A 24,742-nucleotide genomic window follows, 5' to 3' on the forward strand; every position below is an offset into this window, starting at 1 on the left:
TTCAGTGCATTAGCCAATAATCTGCCTGGCTTATCCCCAAATTCATAAAATGTTCCCCTTCCCACTTGCAACAGGTGCTGGTATGACAAGTCTAACAATTTCTTGGCCTGCAGTCTGGCCTGCAGGAGGGCCTGTAAGGTAGCAGCTGATAAAGCTCGCTTATGGGCAAGCTCCAGCCCTGAGACCTTGCGGAGGGCTTCTGCTAAGTTCTGGGCCTTTTCTTTTTTAATGCGGGCCCCGTGTTTAATGAAGGTGCCCCTCAAGACACACTTCAGTGCCTCCCACTTATATGTGGGAGCTGTGTCGTCCGCCAAATGATCCTCTGAAAATTGAGTGATCGTGGTCTGCACATCAGAAACACAGAGCTCGTCCAGAAGCAAGGATGCATTAAGCCGCCATGATGCCGTAGGAGCTGGGAGGGAAGGGACCACCACCTCGCAGTACACTGAAGCGTGGTCTGACCACAGAATGCTACCCATTCCAGCATGTCAGACCCAAGGGAGGGCATTGTGCTGTATAAAGATGTAGTCTATACGGCTGTAGGAATCTTGTGAGTGCGAGTAGAAACTATAGTCTCTATCGGACGGGTGTGTTATTCTCCAAGTGTCAAACAGCTGGATACTTAACAGGGCTTTTTTGATTTGTTTGATGGTGGTATATGAAATGCTGGATTTCCCTTTGGGGTTGTCTAATATAGGATCAAGAGTAACATTAAGGTCACTACAGAGAATTGCTGTACCTCTAATTAGGGGAGTCGCAGTGTCGACAAGGCTAGCTATAAAGTCGTCTTGTTTCTGGTTTGGAGCGTAAGCATTTATGATTGTGAAGGTTTGGTCTCCAGCTATCAGTGAAAGGATAATATAGCGTCCCATACCGTCTGATGTGCAGTTTATAATTTGATGGGGGACAGACTTGTGAATGGCGATCCCCACTCCCTTTGAGCGGGATTCTGGGTTATCTGAAAATAACAAGGTTTGATAGTATTTGTTCTTTAAGATAGGGGTGTGTCCCTGTTTGAAATGCGTTTCTTGGAAACATACTATTTTCACCTTATGCTTGTGGAAATGGTAGAGAATCTGTGCTCTCTTCTCCGGCACGTTAAGACCCTTGGCATTGAAGGAAGCAATTGTCAGGTTAGCCATCTGTAAAAGAATGAAGTGTTACAGGTACATGAAATATAAGGACAGACTCGCCTGTCCCGGCCACCATTGGGGGAGGAGGAGGGAAGTATGATCTGTAGAAGGCAGAGGAAAAATAAAAGTTGAAGCAGAAAAAACAGCAGGGGTATAGCCACTAGCTGAGAACAAACGTTCCAGGGGAGCTTGTCTGCCTCACCCGGGCAAGACAGAGGATCCCAACCTACTTGGGGGAGAGAAAGGTCAGACATAACCGTTTATAGCTCCTTAGTATACTGTAAACATTAGAAATTACCATAAACACTGGCACAGATAACCGAAAGTTTGAGTCATAAGGGCCTTGGGCAACCCATAAGTTGACATGTGAAAGTCATTAGACTTAGTTGGCTAAAATTTATGATACATTGGATAGTCCCACATATCTTCTGCAGCTATTTGTGTCATTTATCTCGGACGGCCCTACGGCCGCGGGTCTCTCTCGGGGGTAGGCCCCTTGCATGGTCGGGTGATGGATTTGCATGGGGAGGAGCTGGGCGTCCCCTTGGGACCCATGGTTGGAGCAAAGTGGTGGGCCATTGAGAGATGTTGATTGGGGGTAGACCCAGGTTTGAGGTAAAAGATGGGAGGTCCTCTGGGGATCGCATTACCCACCATCTTGAGTTTTTCTGTACCGACAGAGAAAAGGGGAAACCCCAACGGAACGGGAGACTCCTTTCTCTGATGACATCCAACAAGGGTTTGAGAACAGCCCTTTGAGCCAAGGTGTGTCTCGAAAGATCAGGCATGATGCGTCTGGTAGATCCATTATACGTTAGGGACTGTTTCTTCCGAGCTGCTTGAAGGATAGCTTCTTTTGCTGCAAAATAGTGAACCCTGCATACGATGTCTCTTGGGCGGGGGTCCTCCGGATCTGGCGGGCGCAATGCCCTATGAGCTCTGTCGAGTTCCAGAGAGGCCCCAGGTGGTCTCTTTAACAGATTATTGAAGATTGAAATAAGGACTGAAGGTATATCAGGAGGAGCAATTGACTCCGGCAGACCCCTGATCAGATACGCTGATTATTTCTTCGATTTCTATTCTCTAGGTCGTCCACATGCTGTTGAAGAGTAAATAACTGTTTGGATTGGTCCTGTAATGTGGTTTGGACAGATTGGATGTTGACCTGAGATGTTGATTGTTGGTCTGTAAGGTCGTCCACCCTGTGGGTGAGTGAGGAGAGGTCCATCCGTAGCTGAGCAAATTCTTGCTTACATTCTGCCACTACCTGGTTGGCCAGAGCAGCTATGTCGTTTTTGGTAGGAATTGATTGTAAAAGGGACCGCAGGTCTGCTAAGGATGCTGGGCGATCCTCGGTATCACATTAGTAGAGAAAGATGTTGTGGAAAAAGAACGGATAGAGTCCTGTAGAGCTGGGTCGTATAGTATTTCTGGACTTCTAGAGATACTTGCACCTCCTCCCAAGTGTGCTACTGTGGTAATCTGTTGTGGGGGGGACCCCAGTGCCCTGGGCCCCTCATTCCACTGAACTTTAGTGGCTTCCACCAAGCTGCCTCCTGGGCCTGTCAGGCTATTTTCCCATGAAGAGCCCATGGACCACCTCGCTGAGGGTGTAGAGGGAGAGTGCCCCTAAAGGATTTCCCAGGTCTGTTCATGGGACTCTGGGATACCATAGGATCCCCTCCTCTCCCCATTAGTGCCCGGGGATGGCGGTGTTGCAGGGGGGATGTCTGGTATATAATTGTGCCTTTTGCAGGTGCTGGGGGGTTGCTATCACTAACCATGATTGTGCCCCCTCCCCCCCCCCCGTTGTTCCTGCTATTGCCAGCGGGCTAAGAGTATCGGTATGCAGTGAGGCGGGGGTGTCCGAGTTCATTATCTTATCCCCATCGGTGATGACAGCGCCAGAGACTGGTAGCCGCGGGCACTTGTCATTCTGGGAGCACTGCAGCGGTGGATGTTTCCCGGGCGCCGCTCCGAAGCCTGTCTGCACATGTGCTGCCAGCTGAAAAGGCAGCAAGCTCCGGAGGGTGACCGCAGGTGGGACGATCCTCCGCTGGCTGCCGGGGGACTCCGCTCCCAACGTGGGCGCAGAAGACGGAGCAGCTAATGGTGGGGCTGCTGCTGAGGGATCATCCGGCTGTCGCTGCAGGGCCCGGCCCAGAGGTATGTGGCGGCCATCTTGGAATGGCGTCTCTGGGTCCTGTTGTCGGCCGTTCCTCTGCATATCCCCTGGTCTGTGTCCATCACTGCTGTGGGTGGTCACCGCGACTCACCAAGACCCCCATAATTCCACCGACGTCCCCTGCAACTCCACCGATATCTTGGGATCAGCCACGGGATCAGCAGGCCACAATTCCCACTGCACTTCCAGCTCAGACTGGGACAGGACGCCAGAGCCCTGTGGATGGGTTAGAAATGTCCCAATTTTGCTTTGAGACGTGGAGGGCTTCTTTGGGGTTCGGGCTGTAGTCTTTTGCCCGTTGATTTGCCCATTTTGATGTCTTGGGCCAGTGTTATGGGATTTTGCAGAGAGGAGCTCAGGGAAGCAGCTTCCTCATTCAGCCATGTTCGGCTCCGCCCCTCTGCACATCGATTTTTATCCATACAAACAAAACTATTACAGCACCTTGTTGCAGATGATAGCCTTTTAATCATGCAATTACTTAGCATATCTAACTTTGTTAATTTTGGGAAAAGGGTTGAATTTTGATTAAAATATAGAAAAATAAATATAGACATGTAACCGTGCAAATATGTTTTTGCACACCTGTTTTTCTACTCCAATTTTATGGCCATTCATGCCACACCAATACTGCTTCCTTTCACCACATTTTCTTTTCTGTACATGTTCTTACCTACCTAACATTTTTTAATACACTTGTTTTGCAAGGTTTTAATAATTGGGGTTTAAAACTTTGCCAAAAGATAGTTATAGTGTTGTCTAACATGTATGATAAATATAAAAGTAGTAATGGCAATGAATGGGATAATTTAAAAGAAAAGAGAACCCATGACATGAACAGGAAGGTGGGAGCCTCTAGCAGCAGCAGAATCACTGCCAATACTGCTGGCCCCAGCCATCCAGGAAGTAGTACTACCAAATTCAGGCCACAAAGTGCTTCCCTTGTCTCTGGCAAGTGTACAAGTAGAAAGCAAGCAGAGGGCATTATAGATTATTATACAAATATGGCACAGCAGGATGATGTTAACAATAACAGCAACACCATCATTTCAAGTCAGTATTCTGCACAGAACTGTTTGCCTGATCACAATAGACTAAAACATATAATTTTTGTGCCTTTTTTCATTAAACACCTGAAAATTCTGTCAGTGTGCTGTGTTATTAAATAGGCTGTTGTTACTACAAGCTTACCATCAGTTTTGCTTCGAGCTAATTTTAACAATCTAAAGGCTGTGTTTGTGTTAAAAATGTTGAAAGGGCTTGGATACAGCCTTAAGAGACCTAAGAGTATTTTTACACATCTAGAGTTCCTGTCATTTGTTGTGAATTTTTTCTCCTGAAGTCAAATTTTTGGAAAAAAATTTTTTGAACATGGCAAACTTTAATTTCAAAAGATTCGATCATCTCTAGTTTTTACTTTATGGCTGGTAGGTGTATTTAATATTTTTTACTGTTATGGCTGTTAGGTTATTTTTTTATTGTTTCATCCAAGAATGATTAAAGGCATTCACACTAGGGTCAAGTAATGAAGCCTAAAAATGAGAACACTAAAATGAATGGATAGTGATCGTTTGAAGACTTGTTACAAGTTTTGCATCAGAAAATGTAGATGCCTTGAAGTGAAAATTCTACACGCGCAGCCTTAAAGACTGCTGAAGTTCACACTGTGATTTGTAGAAATCTTACTTTTTCAGATCTGTGGTCCTGTTACATAGTGACAATTATCAATTGTTGTAGTATGTATGCCATGACAAGAGAAACAATGAACCTGTTTTAGAAATTTGCATATGCTGTTCTCCACCATATGTGTACTTGCAATACAAGTTTAACACTATAAATTATGTCTCGTCTGTTTTTGTTTAATTTACTATTTATATTGGAAGCATGCTGTTGACTTTCACTACCAAGTATCAAAAGAGCATTACACAATTTGTGTTAATACTATAAAATATGTCACAGCTTGAAATCAGATTGATTTTTTTTCTCCATGCACAGATGTAGCTTTAGTAGAATAGTAAATACTATCAATACTTCACTGCACAATGCTCAGCCTTTCTTGAATCTCCATTTTGGATTAATAATGGCTCAACATTACACTGCCGCTTTATAGTCGCACGTAATTCAGGCACTTGGAGAACAATAGACTATTGTACTGCTAGAAAATAGAATATAGGTAATCCAATGTGTAATTCATGTTGCTTCATTTGAACACAGTAGTTCAGTATTGGAAAAAAGACAGCCTTTGTTATGGGCATGCCTACAACAAAAGCAATTTAAAGTAAGATTTAAGATTGTATAATGTAGAGTGAACAGCTGCTTTAAAGATTCAATACTATGTACCTGGACAGGCAGCCGAAACAGCTTGTGAAATAGAGTTAACATGTCATTTTCAAGAATATGGTATATAAAGTACAAAGTGACATAAAATGCTTACATGATGGAGATGGAAAAACGGATACAAAGGTGTTAAAAATTGGAGTACTTCTGACACAAGTATAACGCTATGGATAACACTAAATGGTAAATTATAAACGTAGTCTGTATTGTTTTAGACAGCACAGTGTATATAGTGCGGGCATTTGGAATATATTAGGCAGAAAGTAGGCACTACTTGAATTTGATCTGATAAAAGACACATCAAATGTTTCAGTATAAGCATCTGAGTATCCTGAATTTTGGGGGATATTTCAATTATGCAATGACTACTACCAACCAGAGGTAGTCCAGGAAGAGGCAGTAAACCAGTGACAGAGTCGTAAAGCGGGCTTTACACGCTACAATATATCTAACGAGATGTCGGCGGGGTCATGTCATAAGTGACGCACATCCGGCATCGTTAGTGATATCGTAGCGTGTGACAGCTATGAACGAGCAGAAATACTCACCTTCTCGTTCATCGTTGACACGTCCCTCATTTTCAAAAAATCGAACGTCAGGTTGTTCATCGTTCCCGAGGCAGCACACATCGCTCCGTGTGACACCCGTGTGACACCCCAGGAATAATGAACTGCAGCTTATCTGCGGCCGCCGGCAATGCTGAAGGAAGGAGGTGGGCAGGTTGTTTACGTCCCGCTCATCTCCGTCCCTCCACTATTATTGGCTGGCTGCTGTGTGATGTCGCTGTGACACCGAACGACCCTCCGCCTCCAGGAAGTGGATGTTCGCCGCCCACAGCGAGGTCGTTTGGAAGGTAAGTGCGTGTGACGGGGGGTTACAGCATTGTGCGACACGGGCAAGAAATTGCCCGTGACGCACAAACGATGGGGGCGGGTGTGATCGCAAATGCAATCGCACGATTAATTGAAGCATGTAAAGCAGCCTTAAGTGTCCAATGCTCATTGATGCACAATTAATGCTGCTGTTGATGGTTTTTGCACCTGGAGTAATAGAAAATAATGGTCTGGTCTAATAAATCACATTTTCTTTTAGTTCATGTGAACAACCAAGTTGCCCCTATGTGGGGAATACATGACATCGGAATACACTGTAGGAATCACATCAGAGGCAATGTGATTTTCTGGGCATTATTTTGCTGGCAAAATTTGTCTCCTGGTATTCATGGGCAAGATACATGATATCCCATCATCCCAGTGAATGTTGCAGACAACACATACCCTTCATCACAACCATATTCCCTAAAGACAGTGGTCTCTTTCAAGCAAAATATTGTGCCCTGCCACACTGCAAAAATTATTTATTAATAATGTAGAAACATGACAAAGTGTTGAGTTGGCATTCTCAGTCTATGTCAGCACCTTCGAAAATTGCTGCAAATATAATTCTGATTCATGGAGAGTTTATTGGTAACATCTTGGTGCCAGATGCTATAGAACATCTTCGAACGTGTTGTGGCATTCATCCCTCGGCATGCAGAGGACAGTCACTTAGTCATAATAAACCTACCCTCAGACAACCATAATTATTTTATTCAATCGTTTGTGTTTGCAGGGTATCTGGGGCAATGTATCAGAAGAAAATGGAGATCTGATTCAGTTCTATTTATTTTTTTAAAAATAAGCACAGTACTGTGTTAAAAGGTGAACTTTAATTTTAATATTCATATGAGACTGTTGCTTTGCCACAAGGGTAAAGAAAGCATAGGTGAGGATCACACTATCTTCCCATAACACGAATTCTGTAATTGTGATCAGTGGATAGGGAAACAAGTTTAAAGTCGTTGCCTGGGTAAAAAGCTTGCCCAGGCAACTGGATTTGTAAGAAATAACAGACTCATTAATACTCTCCTACCAGCACCCACTTGGATCTTTGGCAATCTATTCCATGGTCAAGAAGTAGAAATGTTACCATTCATCCAGATACCTGACCACTATGGCCTGTGATTGTCTTAAGTAGTCAGGTGACTTTCAACAGCGAGTCAGAAGAAAAAGATCAGATAACGGACTACTCAATCTCATGCCACAGCAGTCAAGAGCAGAGAATGGAGTGGCCTGGGCTAGATCCAGTTGGGTGCCGTTAGGTATTTATGAGTTTGGTATTTACACATTCAGTACCCTGGGAAAGATCTTATTTTTTTTGTTTTGATCAACCCCTTTAACCAGGGCCGGATTATAGGCGGGGCAGGCAGGGCTCCAGCCCCGGGGCCCCCACCACAAGAGCTTCTGAGGGAGCCCCACCACCGCCGCCATTTTATTAACGCCGCAGTGTTCAGGACCGCACTGTACCTTTAAAGATTTTCAATCCCGGCCGTCACTGTGCTGCAGACACGCCCACTGCACACTGTGTGGGCTGCGTCTGCAGAGATGAGGTCACCGTGCGCCTGCTGCTGCTTATTCGTGCCGTAGAGGAGCTTGTGGGAGGACCGGAGCAGAGGCCTCAGTGGATGACGGTGAGTGTGATATCATCCATCATGGTGCCGGGCAGGAGGCTGCAGTGAGGAGGCAGCTGTCAGCGGTAGCTCTGCCCGGGATCATTGTGAGTTATTGCAGGAGTGTGAACTGCTGCAGACCAAGTCGGGCTGTCAGTGCTGGGTCATCGGCTGCAGCCTCATCCCTCCCCTGCTATAACTCACACTGACCTTCAGCACAAACATCACTACACAGATCCTGCACTGATCACATCTGAGCCTGCAGCACACATTACACTATATGGCCCATATTACATATAGAATATGTGAGAATATGTGAGGTGCTGTAGGCCCAGGTGTGATCAGTGCAGTACATTGTATATCTGTGTGCATGGTATACCACATCCAGTGTACAGAGCAGTGTGATATACTGTGTATATGGTATACCACATCCAGTGTACAGAGCAGTGTCATATTCTGTGTACATGGTATACCACATCCAGAGTACAGAGCAGTGTGATATACTGTGTGCATGGTATACCACATCCAGAGTACAGAGCAGTGTGATATACTGTGTATATGGTATACCACATCCAGTGTACAGAGCAGTGTCATATTCTGTGTACATGGTATACCACATCCAGAGTACAGAGCAGTGTGATATACTGTGTACATGGTATACCACATCCAGTGTACAGAGCAGTGTCATATTCTGTGTACATGGTATACCACATCCAGTGTACAGAGTAGTGTGATATACTGTGTACATCGTATACCACATCCAGTGTACAGAGCAGTGTGATATACTGTGTACATGGTATACCACATCCAGTGTACAGAGTAGTGTGATATACTGTGTACACACATCAGATGGTATATAATAATGTGTATATTGTATAACATCTGGTGTCTGTATCACAGTAAACCCGGTACTATGTGAGGATGCCTAACACTATCTGGGTGTGTACTGTGCTATATAGTGGCTGTATACTACATGAGGATGCCTAATACTATCTGGCTCTGCACTTTGCTATATAGGGGCTGTATTTTTTTTTTTATACTACATGAGGATGCCTAATACTTTCTGGCTCTGCACTGTGCTTTATAGGGGCTGTGTACTACGTGAGGATGCCTAACATTATCTGGGTCTGCACTGTGCTATATAGGGGCTGTGTACTACGTGAAGGTGCTTAATATTATCTGGTCTGCACTGTGCTATATAGGGGCTGTGTACTATGTGAGGATGCCTAATGCTATCTGGCTCTCCACTGTGCTATATAGGGGCTGTGTACTACGTGAAGGTGCTTAATATTATCTGGTCTGCACTGTGCTATATAGGGGCTGTGTACTACGTTAGGATGCCTAATGCTATCTGGGTCTGCATTGTGCTATATAGGGGCTGTGTACTACATGAGGGTGCCTAATGCTATATGGGTCTGCATTGTGCTATATGGGAGCTGTATACGACATGAGGGTTCCTACCGCTATATGGGTCTGCATTGTACTATATGGGGGCTGCTTAATGTAATATGGGGGCGGCATAGTGTCATATGGGGGCTGCATAGTGCCATATGGGGGCCTCATAGTGCCATATGGGGGCTGCATAGTGCCATATGGGGGCTGAATAGTGCCATATGGGGGCTGCATAGTGCCATATGGGGGCTGCATAGTGCCATATGGGGGCTGCATAGTGCCATATGGGGCTGCATAATGCAATATGGGGGCTGCATAATGCAATATGGGGGCTGCATAATGCAATATGGGGGCTGCATAATGCTACATGGGGGCTACATAATACTATATGGAGGACTATGGGAGCTTCATAACACTATATGGAGGAATATGGGGGCTGCATACTACTATTCCCCCAGAGTTGTATGTCCCCTCCACCCCAGAACTGTATACCCCCAGAGCTGCATGTCCCCCCCACCTCAGAGCTGTTTGTCCCCCACTTCAGAGCCACTGCCCCCCTCTAGAGCTGTATGCCCCCCATTGATGTATACCCCTTTCCTCAGTAATATGTATGCCCCCCAGTAATATGTATCTCCCCAGCCTCTCTTGTGATGTATATACAGCCGTGTTAGTGTGCTCTATGTGCGGCCATGTCTGTTAGTGACTGCCACCAATCAGTGTGGCACAGACACATGCCCAGGAGGAGCTGGATGGAGACAAGCAGGGAGGTGAATGAGACTGTTGCCAACTTCCCAATATTAAAAATATATATAAAAATTTAAAAATGTGTCTGTGTGTGCATGTATGATGTGTATCTGTGTATGTCAGTGTATATGACTGTCTAGATTTATGTCTGTTTATATGTGTTTTTGTGAATTTCTCTTTAAATATATATGTGTGCATATGCGTGTATGTATCTGTGCATGTCTATGTGTGGGTGGGGCCCACTGAGACTCTTTCGCCCAGGGCCTACAAAAACCTGAAGCCGGCCCTGCGTGTACCAGTCATATAATCTCCTGTACACTGTACAGGGGCGTACCTTTGGGGGGCATGCGGCACATTTGCCCCTGCACAGCAATCAGGGGGGCACCATTGGAAAGTGTGAGGCAGCAGTACGGTGGGAGAAAATTGTAAGTGGACAGTATTGGGAAAGAAAAGTGTGAGGGGCATAGTATAGAGACTGGGTAGTAGGGAGGATAAGCAGTATAGAGAAGGAGCAGCATGGTGGCCAGTGTGAGGGCATAGTATGGAGGGCACAGTATGCTGAGGAGGGGGAATGTGAGATGGAAGTACCATGTAGTGACTGGATAGTGAAGGAGGTAGGCAGTATAGAGAAGGGGCAGCATGGTGGTCAGTGTGAGGGTACAGTATGCTGAGGAGGGGGGATGTGAGACGGAGGTACAGTATAGTGACTAGATAGTGAAGGAGGTTGGCAGTATAGAGAAGGGGCAGCATGGTGGCCAGTGTGTGGGCACAGTATGGAGGGCACAATATGCTGAGCTGGGGGAATGTGAGATGGAAGTACCATATAGTGACTGGATAGTGAAGGAGGTAGGCAGTATAGAGAAGGGGCAGCATGGTGGCCAGTGTGAGGGCACAGTATGCTGAGCTCGGGGAATGTGAGATGGAGGTACAGTATAGGGACTGGACAGTGAAGGAGGTAGACAGTATAGAGAAGGGGCAGCATGGTGGCCAGTGTGAGGGCACAGTATGCTGAGGAGGGGGAATGTGAGATGGAGGTACAGTACAGTGACTGGATAGTGAAGGAGATAGGCAGTATAGAGAAGGGGAAGCATGGTGGCCAGTGTGAGGGCACAGTATGCTGAGGAGGGGGAATGTGAGATGGAGGTACAGTACAGTGACTGGACAGTGAAGGAGGTAGACAGTATAGAGAAGGGACAGCATGGTGGCCAGTGTGAGGGCACAGTATGGAGGGAACAGTATGCTGAAGAGGGGGAATGAGAGACTGAGGTGCAGTGTACAGAAGGGGCAGTATGGTGGCCAGTTTGAGGGCACAGTATGAAGGGTACAGTATGCTGAGGAGTGGGAATGTGAGACGGAGGTACAGTATAGTGACTGGTTAGTGAAGGAGGTAGGCAGTATAGAGAAGGAGCAGTATGGTGCCCAGTGTGAGGGTATAGTATGGAGGACACAGTATGCTGAGGAGGGGAATGTAAGACTGAGGTGCAGTATAGTGACTGGATATTGAAGGAGACAGGCAGTATAGAGAAGGTGCAGCATGGTGACCAGTGTGAGGGCACAGTATGGAGGGCACAGTATGCTGAGAAGGGGGAAAGTGAGACGGAGGTACAGTATAGTGACTGGATAATGAAGCAGGTAGGCAGTATAGAGAAGGGGCAGCATGGTGGCCAATGTGAGGACACAGTATGCTGAGGAGGGGGAATGTGAGACTGAGGTGCAGCGTAGAGAAGGGGCAGTATGGTGGCCAGTATGAGGGCACAGTATGGAGGACACAGTATGCTGAGGAGGGGAATGCAAGACTGAGGTGCAGCATAGTGACTGGATAGTGAAGGAGATAGGCAGTATAGAGAAGGGGAAGCATGGTGGCCAATGTGAGGGCACAGTATGCTGAGGAGAGGGAATGTGAGATGGAGGTACAGTACAGTGACTGGACAGTGAAGGAGGTAGACAGTATAGAGAAGGGACAGCATGGTGGCCAGTGTGAGGGCACAGTATGGAGGGAACAGTATGCTGAAGAGGGGGAATGAGAGACTGAGGTGCAGTGTACAGAAGGGGCAGTATGGTGGCCAGTTTGAGGGCACAGTATGAAGGGTACAGTATGCTGAGGAGTGGGAATGTGAGATGGAGGTACAGTATAGTGACTGGTTAGTGAAGGAGGTAGGCAGTATAGAGAAGGAGCAGTATGGTGCCCAGCGTGAGGGTATAGTATGGAGGACACAGTATGCTGAGGAGGGGAATGTAAGACTGAGGTGCAGTATAGTGACTGGATATTGAAGGAGACAGGCAGTATAGAGAAGGTGCAGCATGGTGGCCAGTGTGAGGGCACAGTATGGAGGGCACAGTATGCTGAGAAGGGGGAAAGTGAGACGGAGGTACAGTATAGTGACTGGATAATGAAGCAGGTAGGCAGTATAGAGAAGGGGCAGCATGGTGGCCAATGTGAGGACACAGTATGCTGAGGAGGGGAAATGTGAGACTGAGGTGCAGTGTAGAGAAGGGGCAGTATGGTGGCCAGTGTGAGGGCACAGTATGGAGGACACAGTATGCTGAGGAGGTGAATGCAAGACTGAGGTGCAGTATAGTGACTGGATAGTGAAGGAGACAGGCAGTATAGAGAAGGGGCAGCATGGTGGGTAGTGTGAGGGCACAGTATGCTGAAGAGGGGGAATGTGAGATGGAGGTAAAGTGTAGTGACTGGATAGTGAAGAAGGTAGGCAGTATAGAGAAGGGGCAGCATGCTGGCCAGTGTGAGGGCACAGTATGGAGGGCACAGTATGCTGAGAAGGGGGAATGTGAGACTGAGGTGCAGTGTAGAGAAGGGGCAGTATGGTGGCCAGTGTGAGGGCACAGTATGGAGGACACAGTATGCTGAGGAGGGGAATGCAAGACTGAGGTGCAGTATAGTGACTGGATAGTGAAGGAGACAGGCAGTATAGAGAAGGGGCAGCATGGTGGGTAGTGTGAGGGCACAGTATATGCTGAGGAGGGGGAATGTGAGATGGAGGTAAAGTGTAGTGACTGGATAGTGAAGAAGGTAGGCAGTATAGAGAAGGAGCAGCATGCTGGCCAGTGTGAGGGCACAGTATGGAGGGCACAGTATGCTGAGAAGGGGGAATGTGAGACTGAGGTGCTGTATTTATATCTAAATGCTACAGTTCGTGCTCTACTGTTATGGCTAAAAATGTTAACGTTATTGGGCCCCCACCAGATTTTATGCCCAGGGGCCCCCAACAACCTTAATCTGGCCCTGCCTTTAATTGCAGAACATACTAATTAAATCAGACATTACGATCAAACATGCTAGTTTATATTTCAGAAGGTAGATCGCAAACATAACATGAAATGCATTTCTTTTGGATATATAAGGACTTTGAATATAGTCATTATAGTTATGAGAAGGCCACCATAAATACAGTTCATTAGACCAGCCATCTTGGGATTGGCAGCCTAGCCTGCTGTGTTTTTAATAGGAGGTGCCCACAAAGTCCAAGTGTGATGTTATCTGCAGTGGCATAGCTCACAGAATTATTGTTATTGTCACTTCCACATATCTAATGCAGATTTCTGTTATATTTAAGCCTATCGTGTTTGATACTGCAATGTAAGCAACAATATCTAAGGAATTGAGGCCAAACTAAAAAAAAACTAGACTGATTCATTATAGAAACTTCTTCTATTTGGGTTCAATCAAAATTGCAATATAAGTGGGTTTAGAGGGAAACCATGATAAAGGTCTCAGTGTAGGGCAGAGTATAGGGCCTCATTCACACATCAGCATTTTTGCTCAGTTTTTCATCAGTATTTGGATATCAAAACCAATATTGTCTCCAAAACAGAGAACAGGTGTCAATCTTTCAATTATAGCTTTCATCTTTGAGTTTCACTCCTGGCTTTGGCATCTGAACACTGATGAAATACTGATAAAAATACTGACTTGTGAATAGAGTTGAGTGCGGTTCGCGGTTCGAGGTTCTCCAGTTCGCGGCTAGAGTGATTTTGGGGGCTGTTCTAGATCGAACTAGAACTCGAGCTTTTTGCTAAAGCTCGATAGTTCTAGATACGTTCGAGAACGGTTCTAGCAGCAAAAAGACAAGCTAATTACTAGCTGGCTTTCCGCTGTAATAGTGTAAGTCACTCTGTGACTCACACTATTATGAAATTTCAGCGTATAGTGTGCGGGAACAGCGCATTCAGATCACTGCTGTTTGGATAATGGCGATCGCCATTTTTTTTTTTCCTTGTCTTCCTTCCCTAAGCGCGCGTGTGTAGTGGGGCGGGCCAGCATGTCAGCCAATCCCAGACACACACACAGCTAAGTTGTCTTTTAGCCAGAGAAGCAACGGCATGTGTGATAGGATGTCCATGTCACATGTCCATGCATTATATAAACGGACATTTTCCTCCAGCATGCCATTATCTGCCTTCTGCGTCTTGGTGTCAGTCACCGCTGGCGTAGCTCCTGTCTCCGATACTGCTGTGTACGCTCTATACACAGCGCTATACAGAATAGGGATAGAAGTTTCTATTAGTCTTTTTAAGGGCTACTACCGGCAGGGTCCGAGCCATAGGTGACAGTCAGGTCCGTGAAAACAGATTTTAACAGCTACACAAGATGACAGCGTCTGTGTAGCTAAGGTCAGGGATTTCCTTGCTGCATTTCCCCATTAGGAGGGATAGAAAGGCAGGCTTCCTTTCCTGTACCCAGACCCACAACCCTGCCACTGTACCCTCCTGCCCTTTGCACACTCAAACTCATTGTTACTAAGCCATTATACTGGCAAACACTGAGGAAACTTAGTGGCATCCTAAAAGTGTCTGTTGGACTTCTGTATTGTCCCACTAGTGCAAAGATATTTGCAGCATGTCTGCCTGCATTGCACACTCAAACTCATTGTTACTAAGCCATTATACTAGCAAACACTGAGGAAACTTAGTGGCATCCTAAAAGTGGCTGTTGGACTTCTGTATTGTCCCACTAGTGCAAAGATATTTGCAGCACGTCTGCACTCAAACTCATTGTTACTAAGCCATTATACTAGCAAACACTGAGGAAACTTAGTGGCATCCTAAAAGTGTCTGTTGGACTTCTGTATTGTCCCACTAGTGCAAAGATATTTGCAGCACGTCTGCCTGAATTGCACACTCAAACTCATTGTTACTAAGCCATTATACTAGCAAACACTGAGGAAACTTAGTGGCATCCTAACATTTGCTGTTGGACTTCTGTATTGTCCCACTAGTGCAAAGATATTTGCAGCACGTCTGCCTGCATTGCACACTCAAACTCATTGTTACTAAGCCATTATACTAGCAAACACTGAAGAAACTTAGTGGCATCCTAAAAGTGGCTGTTGGACTTCTGCATTGTCCTACTAGTGCAAAGATATTTGCAGCATGTCTGCCTGCATTGCACACTCAAACTCATTGTTACTAAGCCATTATACTAGCAAACACTGAAGAAACTTAGTGGCATCCTAAGCGTGGCTGTTGGTCTTCTGTATTGTCCCACTAGTGCAAAGATATTTGCAGCATGTCTGCCTGCATTGCACACTCAAACTCATTGTTACTAAGCCATTATACTAGCAAACACTGAGGAAACTTAGTGGCATCCTAAACGAGGCTGTTGGACTTCTGTATTGTCCCACTAGTGCAAAGATATTTGCAGCACGTCTGCCTGCATTGCACACTCAAACTCATTGTTACTAAGCCATTATACTAGCAAACACTGAGGAAACTTAGTGGCATCCTAAAAGTGGCTGTTGGACTTCTGTATTGCCCCACTAGTGCAAAGATATTTGCAGCACGTCTGCCTACATTGCACACTCAAACTCATTGTTACTAAGCCATTATACTAGCAAACACTGAGGAAACTTAGTGGCATCCTAAACGAGGCTGTTGGACTTCTGTATTGTCCCACTAGTGCAAAGATATTTGCAGCACGTCTGCCTGCATTGCACACTCAAACTCATTGTTACTAAGCCATTATACTAGCAAACACTGAGGAAACTTAGTGGCATCCTAAACGTGGCTGTTGGAATTCTGTATTGTCCCACTAGTGCAAACATATTTGCAGCACGTCTGCCTGCATTGCACACTCAAACTCATTGTTTACTAAGCCATTATACTAGCAAACACTGAGGAAACTTAGTGGCATCCTAAAAGTGGCTGTTGGACTTCTGTATTGTCCCACTAGTGCAAAGATATTTGCAGCACGTCTGCCTGCATTGCACACTCAAACTCATTGTTACTAAGCCATTATACTAGCAAACACTGAGGAAACTTAGTGGCATCCTAAAAGTGTCTGTTGGACTTCTGCATTGTCCCACTAGGGCAAAGATTTTTGCAGCACGTCTGCCTGCATTGCACACTCAAACTCATTGTTACTAAGCCATTATACTAGCAAACAGTGAGTGAACTTAGTGGCATCCTAAAATTGGCTGTTGGACTTCTGTATCGTCCCACTATTGCAAAGATATTTGCTGCACCTCTGCCTGCATTGCACACTCAAACTCATTGTTACTAAGCCATTATACTAGCAAACACTGAGTGAACTTAGTGGCATCATAAAAGTGGCTGTTGGACTTCTGTATCGTCCCACTAGTGCAAAGATATTTGCAGCACGTCTGCCTGCATTGCACACTCAAACTCAATGTTACTAAGCCATTATACTAGCAAACACTGAGTGAACTTAGTGGCATCCTAAACGTGGCTGTTGGACTTCTGTATCGTCCCACAAGTGCAAAGATATTTGCAGCACCTCTGCCTGCATTGCACACTCAAACTCATTGTTACTAAGCCATTATACTAGCAAACACTGCTGCCAGTTTAAGGGCCGTAGTTGCATTGTCAGTGATAATTATTGTTGTTTATTCTGCTGTTAATAAAGATAGACCACCGCTGCAATCTACACCACCTCTCAATTTTTACTATCACATTTTAAGTGCACAATCTTGTCGCAATCAAAATGAGTGGCAAATTGACAAATGCTGGTGGAAAGGGTATGAGGCGTGTTGGAAAAGGAAAAAAAGGGTTTGTCCATGGGGAAGGTGGCAAAGCTCCATTAACATCTGCTGAAGATAGACCATCTTCCAGCAAAAGTAAGATGTCTACTACTTACCGTGGACAATCCGATGTGCTCCCTTTATTACGGACATGAACAACTGGAACAAAGGTAGATGATGGCCAAAAAAGGAAAATGCTTGAATGGATCTCCAGTGGTCCAACAAGTGCCCTCTCCGCCACCTCAACTACCGCATCCAAAAAACACCAGTCCTCTCAGTTGTCAGCCCAATCACACTTGCATTCTCCCAGCTCTGAAGTCTCCATCCGCCCTGCAGAGTATGGTGGAACTGAGATGGCTGAGTCTGCAGAGCTGTTCAGTCACACTATAGCCTGGGAATCAGAAGTCTGCTCCCAAACTACAGTGAGTACAGACCAGGAAATGGTCTGCAGTGATGCCCAGAACCTTTGTGATTCAGATTCACACCGTGAGGACCAAGTTTCTGAGCATAATGTTGACCCTTTTTCACAAACTGTAACACCTGTAGTTATAGACAATGAGGAACATACTGATGACGATGAGACGATGAGACGCAGATACCAGATTGGGATGACATCTTAAATATTCGGTCAGGGCAAGAAGAGGCTCGGTCTGAGGGTGAGGGGAGTGCAAACACAACAATTGATGAGGAAGTTCTAGATCCCACCTACTGTCAACCCACAGTCAGGCACTCGAGGAGGTCAACAGAGGCGGTGGAGGAGAGTGCAACTGACCAGGGCCGGCGTCAGCATGCAGCATATCCGGGCAAATGCCGGGGCCCTGGAGAGCCGGGGGGGCCCCCTTGCCTTAGTTCTGCTGCCCCTGGGCCGAGTTCCGGGGACCGCAGTCCTCGGCAGGAATCTGCAGCGCCGTCCCTTTCAGGCACGCAGACTTCCTGGTTTGAACTTCATCTGTGGGCGGAGCTACCGACCGGCCTGCTCAGTCCCACAGATGAAGGAGTTGCAGTGCCAGCCAGCGACCCCCAGCACAGCGCGTCCCTCCGGCGCTGTGTGGGCCCCCACTCCGGCGCTGTGTTGGCCCCCTCTCCACCGTGACCTGAGCGGTATGTGCCCTCCCCGCCCCCCGATTTGTGGGCCCTGGTGAGCTGTATGGGCTTCTCCCCCCTTAGGTGTATGCCCTGCCCCCCCTGGTGCTGTATGTGCTGGCCCCTGGAGCTTTGTGTTGGCCCCCCAGAGCCGCGTGTGTGGGCCCCCCAGAGCCACGTGTGTGTCTGTATGTATGCAGCAGAGCTATGTGTGTATGTATGTAGCAGAGCTATGTGTATGTATGTATGTAGCAGAGGTATGTATGTAGCAGAGCTATGTGTGTATGTATGCAGCAGAGCTGTGTATGTATGTAGCAGAGCTATGTATGTATGTAGCAGAGCTATACGTGTATGTAGCAGAGCTATGTGTGTATGTATGCAGCAGAGCTATGTGTGTATGTATGTAGCAGAGCTATGTAGGTATGTAGCAGAGCTATGTGTGTATGTAGCAGAGCTTTGTGTGTATGTAGCAGAGCTATGCGTGTATGTAGCAGAGCTATGTGTGTATGTATGCAGCAGAGCTATGTGTGTATGTAGCAGAGCTATGTGTGTATGTATGTAGCAGAGCTATGTGTATGTATGTAGCAGATGTATGTATGTAGCAGAGCTATGTGTGTATGTATGTATGTAGCAGAGCTATGTATGTAGCAGAGCTATGTGTGTATGTATGTAGCAGAGCTATGTGTGTATGTATGTAGCAGAGCTATGCGTGTATGTAGCAGAGCTATGCGTGTATGTAGTAGAGCTATGTGTGTATGTATGCAGCAGAGCTGTGCATGTATGTAGCACAGCTATGTGTGTATGTATGTAGCAGAGCTATGTGTGTATGTATGTAGCAGAGCTATGTGTGTATGTATGTAGCAGAGTTATGTGTGTATGTATGTAGCAGAGCTATGTGTGTATGTATGTAGCAGAGCTATGTGTGTATGTATGTAGCAGAGCTATGTGTGTATGTATGTATGTAGCAGAGCTATGTATGTAGCAGAGCTATGTGTGTATGTATGCAGCAGAGCTATGTGTGTATGTATGTAGCAGAGCTATGCGTGTATGTAGCAGAGCTATGCGTGTATGTAGCAGAGCTATGTGTGTATGTATGCAGCAGAGCTGTATATGTATGCAGCAGAGCTATGTGTGTATGTATGCAGCAGAGCTATGCGTGTATGTATGTAGCAGAGCTATGTGTGTATGTATGTAGCAGAGCTATGTGTGTATGTATGCAGCAGAGCTATGCGTGTATGTATGTAGCAGAGCTATGTGTGTATGTATGCAGCAGAGCTATGTGTGTATGTATGCAGCAGAGCTATGCGTGTATGTATGTAGCAGAGCTATGTGTGTATGTATGCAGCAGAGCTATGTGTGTATGTATGTAGCAGAGCTATGTGTGTATGTATGTGGCAGAGCTATGTGTGTATGTATCCAGCAGAGCTATGTGTGTATGTATCTAGCAGAGTTGTGTTGTGTGTGTCTGTATGCATATATGATGTGTATCTATGTATGTCAGTGTATATGACTGTATAGATATGTCAGTTCTATACGTATTTTTGTGAGTTTGTCTTTAAATATGTATATGTATGTGTGTGTCTGTGTGTGGATGGGGCCCACCGGGACTCTTCCGCCCAGGGCCCACAAAAACCTGGAGCCGGCCCTGCAACTGACGACGAAGTTACCTTGCGCCTTCCTGGACAGTCGGAGCACTGGTAGCACATCTACAACTGCATCCTCAGCCACCACTCTGCCTCTGAGCACTAGTCGGGGGGGCTCAGCAGGTCGCATGCCCTCTAAGCCTTGCCTAGCCTGGCCCTTTTTTGACATAGCAAAAGATCGCCCAAATTATGTGATCTGTAAAATTTGTCGTGATTCTGTTAGTAGAGGGCAAAACCTCAGCAGTTTGACAACTTCTTCCATGAATCGTCACATGAATAAATATCATATGTCCCAGTGAGAAGCTCACCGTATGTAGCAGAGCTATGTATGTAGCAGAGCTATGTGTGTATGTATGTAGCAGAGCTATGTGTGTATGTATGTAGCAGAGCTATGCGTGTATGTAGCAGAGCTATGCGTGTATGTAGTAGAGCTATGTGTGTATGTATGTAGCACAGCTATGTGTGTATGTATGTAGCACAGCTATGTGTGTATGTATGTAGCAGAGCTATGTGTGTATGTATGTAGCAGAGCTATGTGTGTATGTATGTAGCAGAGCTATGTGTGTATGTATGTAGCAGAGCTATGTGTGTATGTATGTAGCAGAGCTATGTATGTATGTAGCAGAGCTATGTGTGTATGTATGTATGTAGCAGAGCTATGTATGTAGCAGAGCTATGTGTGTATGTATGCAGCAGAGCTATGTGTGTATGTATGTAGCAGAGCTATGCGTGTATGTAGCAGAGCTATGCGTGTATGTATGCAGCAGAGCTGTATATGTATGCAGCAGAGCTATGTGTGTATGTATGCAGCAGAGCTATGCGTGTATGTATGTAGCAGAGCTATGTGTGTATGTATGTAGCAGAGCTATGTGTGTATGTATGCAGCAGAGCTATGCGTGTATGTATGTAGCAGAGCTATGTGTGTATGTATGTAGCAGAGCTATGCGTGTATGTATGCAGCAGAGCTATGTGTGTATGTATGTAGCAGAGCTATGTGTGTATGTATGTAGCAGAGCTATGTGTGTATGTATCCAGCAGAGCTATGTGTGTATGTATCTAGCAGAGTTGTGTTGTGTGTGTCTGTATGCATATATGATGTGTATCTATGTATGTCAGTGTATATGACTGTATAGATATGTCAGTTCTATACGTATTTTTGTGAGTTTGTCTTTAATATGTATATGTATGTGTGTGTCTGCGTGTGGATAGGGCCCACCAGGACTCTTCCGCCCAGGGCCCACAAAAACCTGGAGCCGGCCCTGCAACCGACGACGAAGTTACCTTGCGCCTTCCTGGACAGTCGGAGCACTGGTAGCACATCTACAAATGCATCCTCAGCCACCACTCTGCCTCTGAGCACTAGTAGGGGGGGCTCAGCAGGTCGCATGCCCTCTAAGCCTTGCCTAGCCTGGCCCTTTTTTGACATAGCAAAAGATCGCCCAAATTATGTGATCTGTAAAATTTTTCGTGATTCTGTTAGTAGAGGGCAAAACCTCAGCAGTTTGACAACTTCTTCCATGAATCGTCACATGAATAAATATCATATGTCCCAGTGAGAAGCTCACCGTGCTGCAATGCGGCCTAGTGGAGCGAACCATCCACCGCCTGCCCCTTCCAGTGCATCCGTACGCTCTTCATCTTCTAGGACTGTGGGGACAGCTGTCACACCTGGTTTTCCACGCACAACTTCCACCACTGTAACCGCAACAGGCAGTTTGCTTGGTAGGTCGTCAGTTGGTTTGGAAGGGGAAACAAGTACGTGTGTACAGCTCTTTCAGACATCGATAGCACCAATGTTGGATGAAGGCAACATCATGTCTACGACTGCACTTTCCTCACAAAGCTGCATTTTTCCAGGGACACCCTACTCAACACCGTCTACACACAGCAGCCAGATCTCTGTCCCTCAGATGTGGACAAATAAAAGGCCATTTCCTGCGACCCATGACAAAGCTAAGAGGTTGACTTTATCCCTCTGTAAGCTCTTGGCTACCGAAATGCTGCCTTTCCGCCTGGTGGACACACAGGATTTTAGAGACCTTATGTCTGTCGCTGTGCCCCAGTACCAGATGCCCAGTAGCCACTACTTCTCTAAGAAAGGTGTGCCCGCGCTACACCAGCATGTCGCACACAACATCACCACTTCCTTGAGAAACTCTGTGTGTGAACGGGTGCATTTCACCACCGATACTTGGACCAGTAAGCATGGACAGGGACGTTACATGTCGCTGACTGGGCACTGGGTAACTATGGTGATAGATGGTGAAGGGTCTGCTGCACAAATCTTGCTGTCCCCACGACTTGTGTGTCAATCCTCTGTCTGTCCAAGTTCCGCCACTGCTTCTGCCTCCTCCACCTCATCTGGGTCCTCCACCTCCGCCCCAAGCCTGCCTGGTCAGGCCACCAGCGTTCTCACTGCGCAGAAGGAATCACGCACCCCTCATTACTATGCTGGCAGCAGAGCGCAACGGCATCAGGCGGTCTTTAGCTTGACATGTCTTGGAAATAGGAGTCACACAGCGGCTGAGTTGTGGGCAGCTCTGGAGACTGAGTTTAATAAATGGTTGTCTCCACTCAACCTGCAGCCTGGTAAGGCCGTGTGCGACAATGCTGCAAACCTGGGTGCGGCCCTTCGCCTGGGCAAGGTGACACACGTGCCTTGTATGGCTCACGTGTTGAACCTTGTCCAGCAATTTTTAACACACTATCCCGGCCTAGATGGCCTTCTGACCAGGGCACGAAAACTGTCTGCTCACTTCTGCCGTTCAACCGCCGCAGCTGAGTGACTTGCATCGCTCCAGAAGTCTTTCGGCCTGCCGGTTCATTGCCTGAAATGCGATGTGGCGACACGCTGGAATTCAACTCTCCACATGTTACAGCGACTGTGGCAGCACCGCCGAGCCCTGGTGCAATACATCATGATGTATAGCCTGGGCCAAAGAGATGCAGAGGTGGGGCAGATCACCCTGATGGAGTGGTCTCAGATCAAGGACCTATGCACCCTTCTGCACAGTTTCGACATGGCGACGAATATGTTTAGCGCTGACAATGCCATTATCAGCATGACAATTCCAGTCATTTACATGCTGGAGCACACGCTAAACACTATTCGGAGTCAGGGGGTGGGACAACAGGAAGGGGAGGAACTACAGGAGGATTCATATGCGCAAGACACAACAACATCACCAAGGTCCAGACATTCATCATCACCAACGCGGCAGGCATGGGACCATGGGGGACAGGGATCAACAAGGGCGCATGGTAGCAGGGGAAATGTTGAGGAAGGTGCAGGAGAACATGAAAAAATGGAGGACGAACTGTCCATGGACTTGGAAAACTCAGCGGATGAGGGAGACTTTGGTCAAATTTCAGTTGAAAGAGGTTGGGGGGAGATGTCAGAGGAAGAAAGAACGGTTAGCACCTCTATGCCACAAACACAGCGTGGACTTGGTCCGCATGGCTGCGCAAGACACATGAGCGCCTTCTTGCTGCACTACCTCCAACATGACCCTCGTATTGTCAAAATTAGAAGTGATGATGACTACTGGCTTGCCACACTATTAGATCCCCGGTACAAGTCCAAATTTTGTGACAATTCCAGCCATAGAAAGGGACGCACGTATGCAGCAGTATCAGCAGAAGCTGTTACTCGATCTTAGCTTGGCTTTTCCACCAAACAACCATGCAGGTGAAGGGAGTGAATCTCCCAGTTGTAACTTGACAAACATGGGACGGTCTCGTCATCTTCAACAGTCTACCCGTACCAGTAGCACCGTATCTGGTGCTGGTAACAGCAATTTTATTGAATCTTTTCATAATTTTTTTAGACCGTCCTTTGCAAGGCCACCAGAGACAACAAGTCTGACACATAGTCAACGGCTGGAAAGGATGATACAGGAGTATCTCCAAATGAACATCGATGCCATGACTTTGCAAATGGAGCATTGCTCATTTTGGGCTTCAAATCTTGAAAAATGGCCAGAGCTCTCAACTTACGCCTTGGAGATTGTGTCGTGTCCAGCTGCCAGCGTTGTCTCTGAACGTGTCTTCAGTGCTGCTGGGTGTGTGCTGACAGATAAGCGCACGCGTCTGTCCAGTGACAATGTGGACAGACTAACGTTCATCAAAATGAACAAGTCATGGATCCACAAGGAATTTACTACCCCTGTGTCATCCTGGGGAGAGTAAATGCTTGTGGATTTGGAATGTGCTTGATGCAAATCAAAACATCCTTTTTGCAACTAGGGCACAAGTGCTGCCACTGATGGGGTGTCTGTGTGGCCCAATTTTTGGAAAAAAAGGGAGACTCCGCTTGGAGTAACCCTTGCTTGCTGTGTTTTTATAAATGATCCAAGATGAACAGAGCTGGGAGCAGGAAAGACTTTGCTAACTACCCCGGTGTCATCCTGGGGACGGTTAAGTATGGCGTATTTTTGAATGTGCTTGATGCAAATCTAGCTGTGAAGTGTACAACTGGGGCACAAGTGCTACCACTGAATGGGTGGGTGTGTGTGGGGCCCAATTTTTGGAAAAAAAAAGGAGACTCCGCTTGGAGTAACCCTTGCTTGCTGTGTTTTTTAAAAGGAGCCAAGATGAACAGAGCTGAGATCAGGAAAGACTTAGCTACCTACCCCAGTGTCCTCCTGGGGACGGTTAAGTATGGCGTATTTTTGAATGTGGTTGATGCAAATCTACCTGTGAAGTGTACAACTAGGGCACAAGTGCTGCCACTGATGGGG

At 46.5% G+C, this 24,742-nt stretch overlaps 1 protein-coding gene across 6 annotated transcripts in view; it reads left to right on the plus strand.

Annotated features, from left to right (window-relative positions):
• The window catches only part of TENM2 (teneurin transmembrane protein 2), a 4,009,156-nt gene that overhangs the window by 1,127,997 nt on the left and 2,856,417 nt on the right, over positions 1-24,742 (plus strand). The gene's annotated exons all lie outside the window — the stretch shown is intronic.

The sequence above is a fragment of the Anomaloglossus baeobatrachus genome, chromosome 4 (assembly GCF_048569485.1).
Source record: "Anomaloglossus baeobatrachus isolate aAnoBae1 chromosome 4, aAnoBae1.hap1, whole genome shotgun sequence".
Taxonomy (NCBI): Eukaryota; Metazoa; Chordata; class Amphibia; order Anura; family Aromobatidae; genus Anomaloglossus; species Anomaloglossus baeobatrachus.